Raw genomic sequence first — 3,896 nt, 5'->3', positions numbered from 1 at the left:
CCCCCACCTTGGATACGTCCCTGCTTAAAATCTGTACTTACTAAAATGAACTGAAGGTTAGAGATACAATTGGCTTGGTTAAAATGCTTAGCTACAGGAAAGCTTAGTGTATTGTCTCTAATAGATTTTTTATGATTATTGCATCTTATTCTAAATTTGCAACCAGTTAATTACATGAAAGGGATAACTGTTAATCTAACGCCATATAATGTAAAATATGGCAAAAAAATAAGTTAGAATACCAAGTTCTTCAAAATTCAAGGTTTTCCACTCTTGAAGACGGTCAGTTAATTTTTGCCCATTGTTATTACAGTAATTAGGCCTTATGTGTGTATACATACATAAAAAAAGATTGAATAAGTTGCATACGTAGTTTTTCCATGAATCGATAAATCCCAAAAAGAAAGGGGGTGTCTTTTATTGACTTTTAAAGAGGCTTCAAAATTCAGATAAAGGGGGTCCGGGTTCCCCCGGAAAAATTTCGATTTCTAGATGGCGGGAGATGAGCTTTCCTGACTAAAATGTCTTTTAATGACTTTTAAAGCTCTTCAAAATTCAAGGTTTTCCCCTCTTTAAATAGGTCAGGTAAATTTTTCTCATTTTTAATTTTATGTGTGTATACATACATAAACAAATGAGTAGTTGCATGCGTATTCTTTTTTCCATGAATCGATAAATCCCAAAAGAAAGGGTGGTCCGGGGGTTCTCCCGAGGGAAAATTTTGATTCCTAAATGGCGGGAATTGAGCTTTCCCGACATTTGAAGCGTGTTTTAATGAATTTTATGTTCTTCAAAATTCGAATTTTCTAAAAGCAAAAAAAAAAAAAAGAAAAGAAAAAGAAATCAGATCACGGGTCCTGAAAAGGTAGGTCTAGAATTCTTTTCTTTTTGCCCTTTTTTTGTTGCCCAAGGGAGGGGTAAGGACCAATGACCCCTCTCCCCCAGATCCGCCAATATGAATTGCAAGAAAATGTAACTCGGTCGGGTACTGGATAAACATTCTTTTTTCCATCCTTCTTCTCCTTCCCTCCTTTTTTTGCATATCCGATCATACAAAAATCTCCAGACATTATATATTTTTCGCCGGCCATGTGTAGTGCCTCTATTATACAGTAATAAGATCGATTATGCGAGGTTTGTTTAATGTTGCCAAGCAGCACTGTGAGAGGTCATGCGCGATGACAGTTCCGAAGGTCGATAGGCTATTGCTTCATTCGATGCATACTACGTCTTGCTAATCCTTCATGAGATAAATTAAAGAGACCATCATGAAAAATTGTATTTAAATCATAGATCGTCACGTCACGAGTAAACGCTTGGTCTAATATTCCTCTACATAGAGACGTTTGTTTAGCCTTTTGTTGCATCAATCATGCTTAGCCTGAGTAAACAACAAAGAACCAAGTGAAATGTTAAGGAAATGACTACCAAATAGAGTCATAAACGAACAATATAAACACCCATAAAACGGTAGCGTTACAGTCGGTAAAACATGGAAAGACTGTCCCTGGCTCCATGCTATATAGGGAAAATATTGATGTTTTCAACAAATCAGCACATACTAAAATAACTCAATGTTTTAAGCGTTCGTCTATCCACTTCTATTGTACTGTATACGGTATAATTCAGTAACGCAGATCTATACAGTAAAGCAAAAGAACCCGAAAATCAAATGAACTTAAACAAAAAAACTACTAAACAGATACCGGAAAACAGCATTAAAAGAGCACATGAGGAAAGCAAAAGGAAACAGATGAAACCTAAACACAAATGGATCAGATCTTAATGAAGGAATAATGGGGATACACTCAACGAACTCCGCTTTGCATCTTGAGGATATTTCCCGTACGATTAAAATCGTAACGGTACTGGGTTTGGTCTACAGGAGCTCGTGTTTCGTACAGGTAATTAGTTATTCAGAATTATTTATATTATTGTTCCACAGTAAAAACAAAAACGAAGATAAGTGAACAAAGTTATCAAATAATTAATTAATTTAAGTGAGTAATAATTTAATTTGTAATGAATGTAAAATAAATTGAAAAATGATTAATAATATTTTATACTGTGATAATAATTGTATAACATTAATGGTACTGATGATAATGACAATGATGATGATAACAACAACAGTAACATGACAGTGATGATGATACTACTATAGGGCCTATTAGATTAATGATTCAATATAAATGTATTGCAAAACAAACAAATGTATTAAATGGATCCTTTAAATAATAGCCCATTAATAAAACTAATTTTAATAACACCAATTCTAATACTAATCATAATAATAGTGATAACACTGATAATGTCAATGGCAATGACTATAATGGGGATGACAATAGTAATAATGATTGATGATATGATGATGACGATGATGTGGTTGATCTTAATAAGTTTGCAATACATGAAAATAACACACAGAAGAAGACATTTCTACATTTCTGGCGTACACTTAATTTATATCAACTGGAAGTACCTCGAGGCACACGGTTACAGTGGCCTACCATACTAACTGTCAAACATTTTTTTTTTATTTTTAAATTAGCCGAGAGATTGGCAATCCAATATCACCATACATAAAATATTTGATAAGGGCCCAAATACTACTGACGTTAATGAATTCAATTGCAATTTCATAAAAAACAAAAATAATCACGCTATTTATTGTTACGTTCAATTATAATTATTCAAATGTGTTTATGTTATTTATTTAGAAACCAATAATGGTAAAAGAAGTAGAAATAAAACTCTCGTAGATATGCCGATCGACATTCGACAAGAGATTGAGCGATGCCTAGATGTTGAAGCACCTGCTGCAAGTAACTGGCAGCATTTTGCTGAAAAGTTTAACATCAAACAAGACGTTATCCGTAATTGGGATAGCAGAAATGGAAAAGTTCCAGCTTTTAGTGCATATATATATATAAACTACCAAAAGTTAAAAGAAAAGAAGCTCGTTATTTTTATTGTATTTAATCTTGAATGTTCTAATGTTTCTTAATTCATTTTAAAAAAATATTTTAAATACAAAAGAATTTGTTTCTGTCTTAGTTTCAACAAAGAAGTTTCTGTAATATGGGAGAAATTGGTTTTGTTTTTTTTTTTGTTTTTTGTTCTTGTTTTCAAAATGTCTATCTACTTTTAAATTTTGATTTTTAATTGTGTATAGAAGATGAATGTGCATGTTTTTTGTACGCAAGCTTGTCTTTGAGTCGGGTTAACTCACTATAATCTATAAAAAAAATAATCTGCTATCAAAAAACTCCAAATATTAAGTTAGTTCTGGCTATATTTGCAAAAGCCTGGGAAGATTTTTAAATTTGTAGACTCAAAATCGAGGTGGTTTGAGGCTGTACTTTACAGAATATAGCACTATTACGGTAGCTACTTGCCACCTGATAATTTTCCCCACTGATTTTTTTCTACCTGGAGAGTTATTCCCGGCCCAGGCTATCCCCCCCCCCCATTTTTCGATGCATTGTTCCTCTTAGTTTTCCTATTGATTATTTTTCCATCAGGTTATTTTCATTATACTTTATAAGAGAGAACATTTTTTTTGTGTGTTTTCTCTATATCAATTAATTATTGTCTAGTCATTGTAAGGTTACACTAAAAAGGTATGCCGATGATACAAAAGCGTTATTCAATCAATTGACTGATTGACTGTTGATGCATTCGCAATACCGTATTGATGAAGCCTAAATACACATTGTAGAAACGTTTTGAAAGTTTAAATCCGGTTTTACATAAGAAATACAGGAAAGAAAACAGGATATCTGTATAACATGCTTCCTCTTTTGGAATTTTGATATCACACCTTTTTCCTAGTCGTTCTATATACCCATATTTCATCCACAAAAAAACACTCTATTATTTCTGTACTTCTACAG

This window comes from Anneissia japonica, unplaced genomic scaffold (genome assembly GCF_011630105.1).
Source record: "Anneissia japonica isolate Jap-2015-1 unplaced genomic scaffold, ASM1163010v1 scaffold1812_len1207588_cov181, whole genome shotgun sequence".
Taxonomy (NCBI): domain Eukaryota; kingdom Metazoa; phylum Echinodermata; class Crinoidea; order Comatulida; family Comatulidae; genus Anneissia; species Anneissia japonica.
The sequence above is the reverse complement of the archived record's forward strand: the minus strand, read 5'-3'. Positions refer to the sequence as shown.